Source organism: Stylophora pistillata, chromosome 3, assembly GCF_964205215.1.
Source record: "Stylophora pistillata chromosome 3, jaStyPist1.2, whole genome shotgun sequence".
In the NCBI taxonomy this organism is placed as follows: domain Eukaryota; kingdom Metazoa; phylum Cnidaria; class Anthozoa; order Scleractinia; family Pocilloporidae; genus Stylophora; species Stylophora pistillata.
In genome coordinates, this window is record NC_142521.1 from 3,072,501 (window position 1) to 3,083,827 (window position 11,327).

Consider the following 11,327-nt stretch of genomic DNA (forward strand, 5'->3'; position numbering starts at 1 on the left):
AGGCGAGACTTGCGCCACACCCAGGCCCAACGATTGATGGGGCGGTCCATAGCAGACGCCCAAAAACCGGAGCACCGGGGTGCAACGCAGACGGGGTCAAGCAACAAAAGATATAAATTCTTACTGGTGAGTAAATCAGGTAAGGCACCAGTTTTCTGATGCAAGGTACGGAAATTATCTAAACAAAGCCGGTAGTAATTGGAAGGAAGGAAGGAAGAGGGGCCAGAATTTGTGGGAAAAGAAAAACGGGGATCTAGAATAGTTAGCTTATGTCCTAAAAAATATCGAGCTAGGTAATGCCATTTGGATGTGCCAAAGTCATCTCTTAAACTGGAAAAAACAGAAAGGCGCAGGCTAGCGCACTTAGCTTTAAAATTAACGACGTTGAGGCCCCCAGAGGATGGGGGCGCACAACAGCGATCGCGACTTACATTTTCCATTTTTCCTTTCCAGATAAAAGGCCAAATGATCGACTTAAAGCTATCGTGCACCCAACGGGGTGGGGGGATGACTTTAGCAACGTGCCATAAACGGCTTGCGCCTAAAGTGTTTACAATTAAGGTTCTACCGATAAAAGACAGGTCTCTTTGTTTCCAAAGATTTAGAACCGAACTTAGTTTGTCTAATTTGGCCCGCCAATTGTCGTCGTCGACATTGACGAGGCCGTTTGAGAAGTAAACACCAAGCACTCTCATTTTAGTGACCCATTTAAGGCCATAGGGAGATTCAATTCTAGTTCGCCATTTTCCTAACCACATTGCTTCAGATTTGGACGTGTTCAGTTTAGCGCCAGATCCTTGTTCAAATTTTGATACGACTCGGAGAAGTGAAGAAAGAGATCTTTCGGATTTTAAGATGCAAGTAGCATCGTCAGCGTACTGGGATATTTTGTATTGAAGGCCCCCTGCTCCGGGGAGCAGGAAACCTTCAATATCTTTACAATTACGGATTTGCGTTGATAATACTTCTGAAACTAGCACATAAAGGAGAGGAGATAATGGGCATCCTTGTCTCACCCCTCTTCTTAAGTGGACAGGGGGGGACAGGGAGCCATTAACAATGATTCTAGAGAAGGCTTTAGAATAAAATAGTTCGACCCACCCACAAAAGGAGGGGCCGAAACCAAATTTACGCAATACTCTCATCATGAATTCGTGGTCAACTCGGTCAAAAGCTTTTTCTTGATCTAAGGAAATGAGAATACCTGGTTCATTAGTTTTGTCAATCATGTCAAGGGCATCACGAAGTAAGGCCAAATTTGAGAAGATAGTGCGGCCGACCACGCCGCACGTTTGGTCTGAATGCACGATGGAGTTCATGACTTTTTTCAATCGTTCAGTGATGATTTTAGATGCTAACTTGTAGTCAGTGTTTAACAAGGAAATTGGGCGCCAATTTTTTGCGAGGCGTCGATCATCTTTTTTGTGGATGAGTCGTAGGAGGCCCTCGTACTGGCTATCCGCGAGGGAGCCAGCAAGAAAGGCCTCGTTCAAAACAGAAAGGAGAGATTCGCTCAAATCGTTCCAAAAACACGAGTAAAATTCTGTTGGGAGACCATCAGAACCGGGTGACTTGCCGGTCTGAAGGCCTTCCAATGCAGTAAGTAATTCTTTATTAGAAAAAGGGCCTTCACATAGATTGCGCTCATAATCAGTCAGTGAAAATTCGAGGTCGTCAATTATTTCAGTTTGAATTCGCATATCAAGAGGATCTTTGGTGAATAAATTCTTGTAGAAATTGGTTAAAATTCTTTCAAGATCATTTTGAGAATTTCTGAGAACACCGTTCTCGTCAAAAAAAGATTCAAAACTATTCATGTCAGCTCGTTTTTTCTCCAGACGGAAGAAATAGCGTGTTGGTTTCTCGCCTTCTTCGAACCATTGTGCTCGGGAGCGGACTTTAGCTCCTTCGGCTTCTTTCGAGATTAGAGAGGACAATTGGCTTTCCAAATCGCTAATTACACCTGGGTTATTTAAGCGATTAGAATGTAAAGCGTTTTTAGCATGGGTTAATTGCTTAGTAATTAGGATTCTTTTGGCATTTGCTATTCTCTGTTTACGGATACAGTGTGAAATACTTGTTTTGCGGATTTCAATTTTTAGAGCATCCCACCATTCGTGAAGGGAGGCGAATTCGGGAATTTTAAGCTTAAAGTTATTAATCGATTTTGACATAATGTTTTTAAATTCTACATCTGAGAGTAAAGAGCTGTTGAACTTCCAAATTCCAGGACCGTGATTAGAAGGGTTAGTCGTTAGTTCAATTTTTACAAAGTCATGATCGGATAGGTCGTATACGCATGGAAGAATATTACATTTCGTTACTAGGGTTAAGCCTTTAGCGACGAGAAAGCGGTCAATTCTAGATGCCTGGGTATGGTCTTTGTTAGACCAGGTGAAAGTTACTTTGCGCGGGTTGTTTTTGCGCCAAATGTCTGTAAGTGAGAAGTCAGCACAAAGGGATCGGAGAAGTTTTTGATCAGACAATAGGATGGCGGAACAATTTAATTTATCTAGGACATTGTCTACACAATTAAAGTCTCCCCCGATCACTAGATCCCCTTGGGGGAGAAAGTAATTGTGCAGACAAGAGAAAAAACTTTTACGATCCGAAATAGTATTGGGAGAGTAAATGTTTACTAAATTTAGTTTAGAATTATAGTAGTCAATGAGTAAGCTCAATATTCTTCCTTCGGAATCGGTCAAAAAACGGATAATTTTGCCTGGGAAGTTTAGAGAAAAGAGGATGGCAACACCGGCAGACCTGCCAGTCCCGAAGGACCACAGACATTTGCCGCGCCAGAGTATTTCGAATTCCTCCGCTTGTTTTTTGCATGAGACATGTGTTTCTTGTAAAAGGATTATGTCACAGTTTGAATAATTTAATTCTTGAATAACTTTTCGACTTTTACTGGAGGACCCGAGTCCTCGCACATTTAGAGAAATTATTTTAAGCTTACTCATTGAATATAAATAAAAAATTAATGTCTGTACCGCCTTCTCCTAGGTTTAACTCTCTCCCATCCATCATCATCAGTTTCGGAGCCAGAGTAGTCACGGCGGGAAGATCTATCGCGGTCATCGCGGCCGCGATAATAATCTCGATCGTTTCTATCTCTCTCTCTTCTGTCGTCTCTCCGGTCATCTCTTCGTTCTTCTCGATCGTCCCTCCCTCGCTCGTCTCTTCGTTCTCTTGGTCGTTCTCTTCTACCTTCGTCGCGTTGTTGTTCTCGTTGTTTCTCTTGATCTTGTTGTTTCTGTTGTTCTTGCTGTTTCTGCTTTTCTAGTAATTTCTGTTGTTCTTCTTGTTGTCGCTGTTGTTCTCTCTGTTGTTGTAGTTTTTTCTGCCTTTCTTCTCTTTCCTTGGCGCGCTGGGCTCGCTCTTGTTTCTTTTCCTCTTCAGTTTTAGGTGGCGTTGGCTCACTGTCGACGTTCGCGCTGAAGAGCAGGAAGGGGCATTGAGGCATGGAATGGTTGTCCGCTAAACAAACGGAACATCTTGGCGAGTCTTTACATTCTTGAGCTCGATGCCCAGGGCATTCACAATTAAAACAACGGACTGCAGAGCAGTCTTTGGCCATGTGGTCAGTAGCTCCACAATTCCGGCAAGCTTTTGGCTGATTTGGGTACCATATTTTAATAGGTTCACCAGCTATGTTGATGTTGGCAGGGATGGTTCGATGTAGCGCCATTCGAGCCGTTCTTACTCCATTCTCGATATGTTGTGCAATTTTGTCGCGCCGAAATGAAAGGACACGACCGTAGTGGCTGAGTCGGCCAATCACGGCAGTGTCGGGTAGTTCAGCGGGGGCTTCATGGATCTTGACGAGGACCAAACGATTTTCGCAGTCGCCCAAGAACACTTTGAGACCGGCAATCACGACAAAAGGTGTTTCAAGAGCGGCTTCTTTAGCTGCACGGCTCTTAAAAGTTACGATCCAAGATCTATTGGACGCCTTTCTCTGGATTCCGGTGATAGCGTCAATATCGATTTCTGCCGCGTCAAAAGCTTCGAGAATTATTTGCGATGTGACGATTGTATCAACGCTAAAATAGATAGAGCGATCCTTCGTGATTTTACTTTGACTAGGAGCATTCAAAAAAGGCACGGCCTTAAATTTCACACCCTTATTTTCCAGATTTTTCAGTACCTCAGGGATTTCGATTTCCACGTCTGCGTCCCAGGACTGTGAACCTTCTACCACGCTTGCGTCTACGACGTCTCCTGGATTCGCTGTCGAGTTATCGGTAGTAAACTGGCTGATATTTTCACTTTCCTGGCTGTCCATGTTGACCAATTGCTGCAAAAGCAAGAAAAATAAACTTTTCATAAGCCTTTTAACTCAAGAGGCCGAGAAGCTTTTTACTGTTTCGGCCTTCTGGGCCTCATCAGTGCAGTTTTTTTTTTGTTTTTCAGGCGCCCCCGGCCACGGACCCATTAGTGCAATGGTCAGTGCTGCAACGGCCGGACGACATATATACTTAACGGAACCGGAGTGCAATGGTTCCGCCGAGTAACGCCTGAAGGAGGGTACACCAGTACGCCAAAATCGCCCAGGAATCGAACCTGGCCCACCGGAAGCGCTCCCCGCCTAACGGGGCACCTGAACAGTCGGGGTGTGCAAGGACTGCTGTTGGGTAACGAGTCCCATAATGCAGAGAACTACATGCTATGAGACCCTAACCCGCGTCAGGTAAGTATCCTCATCAGTGCAGTTTTTTTTTTTTTGTTTTTCAGGCGCCCCCGGCCACGGACCCATTAGTGCAATGGTCAGTGCTGCAACGGCCGGACGACATATATACTTAACGGAACCAGAGTGCAATGGTTCCGCCGAGTAACGCCTGAAGGAGGGTACACCAGTACGCCAAAATCGCCCAGGAATCGAACCTGGCCCCCCGGAAGCGCTCCCCGCCTAACGGGGCACCTGAACAGTCGGGGTGTGCAAGGACTGCTGTTGGGTAACGAGTCCCATAATGCAGAGAACTACATGCTATGAGACCCTAACCCGCGTCAGGTAAGTATCAGTGCATCAGTGCAGTTTTTTTTTGTTTTTCAGGCGCCCCCGGCCACGGACCCTTTAGTGCAATGGTCAGTGCTGCAACGGCCGGACGACATATATACTTAACGGAACCAGAGTGCAATGGTTCCGCCGAGTAACGCCTGAAGGAGGGTACACCAGTACGCCAAAATCGCCCAGGAATCGAACCTGGCCCCCCGGAAGCGCTCCCCGCCTAACGGGGCACCTGAACAGTCGGGGTGTGCAAGGACTGCTGTTGGGTAACGAGTCCCATAATGCAGAGAACTACATGCTATGAGACCCTAACCCGCGTCAGGTAAGTATCAGTGCATCAGTGCAGTTTTTTTTTTTTTGTTTTTCAGGCGCCCCCGGCCACGGACCCTTTAGTGCAATGGTCAGTGCTGCAACGGCCGGACGACATATATACTTAACGGAACCGGAGTGCAATGGTTCCGCCGAGTAACGCCTGAAGGAGGGTACACCAGTACGCCAAAATCGCCCAGGAATCGAACCTGGCCCCCCGGAAGCGCTCCCCGCCTAACGGGGCACCTGAACAGTCGGGGTGTGCAAGGACTGCTGTTGGGTAACGAGTCCCATAATGCAGAGAACTACATGCTATGAGACCCTAACCCGCGTCAGGTAAGTATCAGGTCAGTGCAGTGCTAATGCTAGGATGGGAGAGAACCGAGACGGTCACCCCAAACGACCCAACCTTTGTGGTATCGTCTAAGTCATGCCAGAGTGCTCAAACTAGAGTAAACCAGCGAGCATGCGCAATATATATATATACCACAAAGGTTGGATCGTTTGGGGTGACCATATTGGTTCTCCTCCATCCTAGCATTAGCACTGCACTGATGAGGCCCAGAAGGCCGAAACAGTACTGTCTGCAGTTAGTTAGTTATATATATATATATATATATATATATATATATATATATATAGCTCTTTGGCATACAAAGCTTTGCTTTCATGTCCAAATTGAGCACTCTATCTAAGATGAGTCATTGCCGTTGCAATTGCGCATGCTCGCTGGTTTACTCTAGTTTGAGCACTCTGGCATGGCTTAGACGACACCACAAAGGTTGGGTCGTTTGGGGTGACCGTCTCGGTTCTCCCCCATCCTAGCATTAGCACTGCACTGATGAGGCCCAGAAGGCCGAAACAGTTATAAGCTTCTCGGCCTCTTGGGTTAAAAGGCTTATGAAAAGTTTATTTTTCTTGCTTTTGCAGCAATTGGTCAACATGGACAGCCAGGGAAGTGAAAATATCAGCCAGTTTACTACCGATAACTCGACAGCGAATCCAGGAGACGTCGTAGACGCAAGCGTGGTAGAAGGTTCACAGTCCTGGGACGCAGACGTGGAAATCGAAATCCCTGAGGTACTGAAAAATCTGGAAAATAAGGGTGTGAAATTTAAGGCCGTGCCTTTTTTGAATGCTCCTAGTCAAAGTAAAATCACGAAGGATCGCTCTATTTATTTTAGCGTTGATACAATCGTCACATCGCAAATAATTCTCGAAGCTTTTGACGCGGCAGAAATCGATATTGACGCTATCACCGGAATCCAGAGAAAGGCGTCCAATAGATCTTGGATCGTGACTTTTAAGAGCCGTGCAGCTAAAGAAGCCGCTCTTGAAACACCTTTTGTCGTGATTGCCGGTCTCAAAGTGTTCTTGGGCGACTGCGAAAATCGTTTGGTCCTCGTCAAGATCCATGAAGCCCCCGCTGAACTACCCGACACTGCCGTGATTGGCCGACTCAGCCACTACGGTCGTGTCCTTTCATTTCGGCGCGACAAAATTGCACAACATATCGAGAATGGAGTAAGAACGGCTCGAATGGCGCTACATCGAACTATCCCTGCCAATATCAACATAGCTGGTGAACCTATTAAAATATGGTACCCAAATCAGCCAAAAGCTTGCCGGAATTGTGGAGCTACTGACCACATGGCCAAAGACTGCTCTGCAGTCCGTTGTTTTAATTGTGAATGCCCTGGGCATCGAGCTCAAGAATGTAAAGACTCGCCAAGATGTTCCGTTTGTTTAGCGGACAACCATTCCATGCCTCAATGCCCCTTCCTGCTCTTCAGCGCGAACGTCGATAGTGAGCCAACGCCACCTAAAACTGAAGAGGAAAAGACACAAGAGCGAGCCCAGCGCGCCAAGGAAAGAGAAGAAAGGCAGAAAAAACTACAACAACAGAGAGAACAACAGCGACAACAAGAAGAACAACAGAAATTACTAGAAAAGCAGAAACAGCAAGAACAACAGAAACAACAAGATCAAGAGAAACAACGAGAACAACAACGCGACGAAGGTAGAAGAGAACGACCAAGAGAACGAAGAGACGAGCGAGGGAGGGACGATCGAGAAGAACGAAGAGATGACCGGAGACGACAGAAGAGAGAGAGATAGAAACGATCGAGATTATTATCGCGGCCGCGATGACCGCGATAGATCTTCCCGCCGTGACTACTCTGGCTCCGAAACTGATAATGATGGATGGGAGAAAGCTAAACCTAGGAGAAGGCGGTACAGATATTAATTTTTTATTTATATTCAATGAGTAAGCTTAAAATAATTTCTCTAAATGTGCGAGGACTCGGGTCCTCCAGTAAAAGTCGAAAAGTTATTCAAGAATTAAATTATTCAAACTGTGACATAATCCTTTTACAAGAAACACATGTCTCATGCAAAAAACAAGCGGAGGAATTCGAAATACTCTGGCGCGGCAAATGTCTGTGGTCCTTCGGGACTGGCAGGTCCGCCGGTGTTGCCATCCTCTTTTCTCTAAACTTCCCAGGCAAAATTATCCGTTTTTTGACCGATTCCGAAGGAAGAATATTGAGCTTACTCATTGACTACTATAATTCTAAACTAAATTTAGTAAACATTTACTCTCCCAATACTATTTCGGATCGTAAAAGTTTTTTCTCTTGTCTGCACAATTACTTTCTCCCCCAAGGGGATCTAGTGATCGGGGGAGACTTTAATTGTGTAGACAATGTCCTAGATAAATTAAATTGTTCCGCCATCCTATTGTCTGATCAAAAACTTCTCCGATCCCTTTGTGCTGACTTCTCACTTACAGACATTTGGCGCAAAAACAACCCGCGCAAAGTAACTTTCACCTGGTCTAACAAAGACCATACCCAGGCATCTAGAATTGACCGCTTTCTCGTCGCTAAAGGCTTAACCCTAGTAACGAAATGTAATATTCTTCCATGCGTATACGACCTATCCGATCATGACTTTGTAAAAATTGAACTAACGACTAACCCTTCTAATCACGGTCCTGGAATTTGGAAGTTCAACAGCTCTTTACTCTCAGATGTAGAATTTAAAAACATTATGTCAAAATCGATTAACAACTTTAAGCTTAAAATCCCCGAATTCGCCTCCCTTCGCGAATGGTGGGATGCTCTAAAAATTGAAATCCGCAAAACAAGTATTTCATACTGTATCCGTAAACAGAGAACAGCAAATGCCAAAAGAATCCTAATTACTAAGCAATTAACCCATGCTAAAAACGCTTTACATTCTAATCGCTTAAATAACCCAGGTGTAATTAGCGATTTGGAAAGCCAATTGTCCTCTCTGATCTCGAAAGAGGCCGAAGGAGCTAAAGTCCGCTCCCGAGCACAATGGTTCGAAGAAGGTGAGAAACCAACACGCTATTTCTTCCGTCTGGAGAAAAAACGAGCTGACATGAATAGTTTTGAATCTTTTTTTGACGAGAACGGTGTTCTCAGAAATTCTCAAAATGATCTTGAAAGAATTTTAACCAATTTCTACAAGAATTTATTCACCCAAGATCCTCTTGATATGCGAATTCAAACTAAAATAATTGACGACCTCGAATTTTCACTGACTGATTATGAGCGCAATCTATGTGAAGGCCCTTTTTCTAATAAAGAATTACTTACTGCATTGGAAGGCCTTCAGACCGGCAAGTCACCCGGTTCTGATGGTCTCCCAACAGAATTTTACTCGTGTTTTTGGAACGATTTGAGCGAATCTCTCCTTTCTGTTTTGAACGAGGCCTTTCTTGCTGGCTCCCTCGCGGATAGCCAGTACGAGGGCCTCCTACGACTCATCCACAAAAAAGATGATCGACGCCTCGCAAAAAATTGGCGCCCAATTTCCTTGTTAAACACTGACTACAAGTTAGCATCTAAAATCATCACTGAACGATTGAAAAAAGTCATGAATTCCATCGTGCATTCAGACCAAACGTGCGGCGTGGTCGGCCGCACTATCTTCTCAGATTTGGCCTTACTTCGTGATGCCCTTGACATGATTGACAAAACTAATGAACCAGGTATTCTCATTTCCTTAGATCAAGAAAAAGCTTTTGACCGAGTTGACCACGAATTCATGATGAGAGTATTGCGTAAATTTGGTTTCGGCCCCTCCTTTTGTGGGTGGGTCGAACTATTTTATTCTAAAGCCTTCTCTAGAATCATTGTTAATGGCTCCCTGTCCCCCCCTGTCCACTTAAGAAGAGGGGTGAGACAAGGATGCCCATTATCTCCTCTCCTTTATGTGCTAGTTTCAGAAGTATTATCAACGCAAATCCGTAATTGTAAAGATATTGAAGGTTTCCTGCTCCCCGGAGCAGGGGGCCTTCAATATAAAATATCCCAGTACGCTGACGATGCTACTTGCATCTTAAAATCCGAAAGATCTCTTTCTTCACTTCTCCGAGTCGTATCAAAATTTGAACAAGGATCTGGCGCTAAACTGAACACGTCCAAATCTGAAGCAATGTGGTTAGGAAAATGGCGAACTAGAATTGAATCTCCCTATGGCCTCAAATGGGTCACTAAAATGAGAGTGCTTGGTGTTTACTTCTCAAACGGCCTCGTCAATGTCGACGACGACAATTGGCGGGCCAAATTAGACAAACTAAGTTCGGTTCTAAATCTTTGGAAACAAAGAGACCTGTCTTTTATCGGTAGAACCTTAATTGTAAACACTTTAGGCGCAAGCCGTTTATGGCACGTTGCTAAAGTCATCCCCCCACCCCGTTGGGTGCACGATAGCTTTAAGTCGATCATTTGGCCTTTTATCTGGAAAGGAAAAATGGAAAATGTAAGTCGCGATCGCTGCTGTGCGCCCCCATCCTCTGGGGGCCTCAACGTCGTTAATTTTAAAGCTAAGTGCGCTAGCCTGCGCCTTTCTGTTTTTTCCAGTTTAAGAGATGACTTTGGCACATCCAAATGGCATTACCTAGCTCGATATTTTTTAGGACATAAGCTAACTATTCTAGATCCCCGTTTTTCTTTTCCCACAAATTCTGGCCCCTCTTCCTTCCTTCCTTCCAATTACTACCGGCTTTGTTTAGATAATTTCCGTACCTTGCATCAGAAAACTGGTGCCTTACCTGATTTACTCACCAGTAAGAATTTATATCTTTTGTTGCTTGACCCCGTCTGCGCTGCATCCCGGTGCTCCGGTTTTTGGGCGTCTGCTATGGACCGCCCCATCAATCGTTGGGCCTGGGTGTGGCGCAAGTCTCGCCTAAAGCTAATTGAGAACAAGAAGAACGATCTAATTTGGCTATTGATCCATAGAATGATCCGCGTAAGATATCTCCTAAAGTCTTGGGGATACATCAATAATGACAAATGCGCGATCTGCGGTAAAACAGAAACTATTGAACACTGTTTCTTGGGATGTCCCAGAGTTGTGAAAGTCTGGGACTATTTCTCTCCCCTTTTTCGTGTTCTACTCGACTCCCCCTTCTCTATCTCCCCTACCTCTATCTATTACCCCTTTTCCCTAGACCAATCTACCACCAGTATATCCTTATCTAACTTTCTCAAGGCAACCATCATATATTGGTGTTGGCTTGCCAGAAATAAAGCTACCTTCGAAGGTTCTCTTTTGAGCTCCAACGCGATTATCGACTTAATTAAAAAAGATGTCCAACTCAGAATTCTTAGCAGCGACACTGATACCTTAAGGAATTTTTGGTCTTTTAAAAACGCATTTTGTTCGGCCGATGCTGGTAAACCTGTCTTCTTTCCCTCTCTTGCTCCCCCCTGAACCTTTGTATATAATAAAACTTGTTAAACCTCGCCCATGAGGGGTCCTTACTCCGGGCTACAGGCCCGCGCGCTGTTTGCGCCCCACATGGTCGGGACAAAACTCTTTGTAAATAGCAAATAGAACTTTGTTAGCTCTTACAGGTGGGCGCTTACTCCGGGCTGTTATAGCCCGTGCGCTGTTCGTGCCGCCTGTAAGAGAAAATGTCATTAGTTAATGGAGACCTGTAAATACTTAAGTAACTCATAATTTA

At 44.9% G+C, this 11,327-nt stretch overlaps 1 pseudogene; it reads left to right on the forward strand.

Annotated features, from left to right (window-relative positions):
- The first annotated feature begins 6,273 nt into the window (after window positions 1-6,273).
- On the forward strand, window positions 6,274-7,568 carry LOC148734105 (uncharacterized; annotated as a pseudogene).
- The last annotated feature ends 3,759 nt before the right edge of the window (window positions 7,569-11,327 follow it).